We start from the raw sequence: 243 nt of genomic DNA, 5'->3' as shown, positions 1-243 counted from the left end.
GTAGTTTTATCAATTGCAGGAAGGGTGTAAGGTGTATTATATGCTGTATGAATTACCAGTTCATCCTCTGCAAATCAAACGTACTCATAACATACAGAAGCCTATTGTAATCATGTGAGTTTCTCCCGCCCCTTTTACCCTTTTCTCCGAAAAAGAATGTAAAAGTACGTCACCCGCCGTTTATTTTTTAAGAAAGCCTTAAGACGCATTATGGCGACAAGATATTTCAAGGTTTTTTGCAAA

The sequence above is a fragment of the Penaeus monodon genome, chromosome 15, assembly GCF_015228065.2.
Source record: "Penaeus monodon isolate SGIC_2016 chromosome 15, NSTDA_Pmon_1, whole genome shotgun sequence".
Taxonomy (NCBI): Eukaryota; Metazoa; Arthropoda; class Malacostraca; order Decapoda; family Penaeidae; genus Penaeus; species Penaeus monodon.
Note: the sequence above shows the minus strand (reverse complement) of the source record.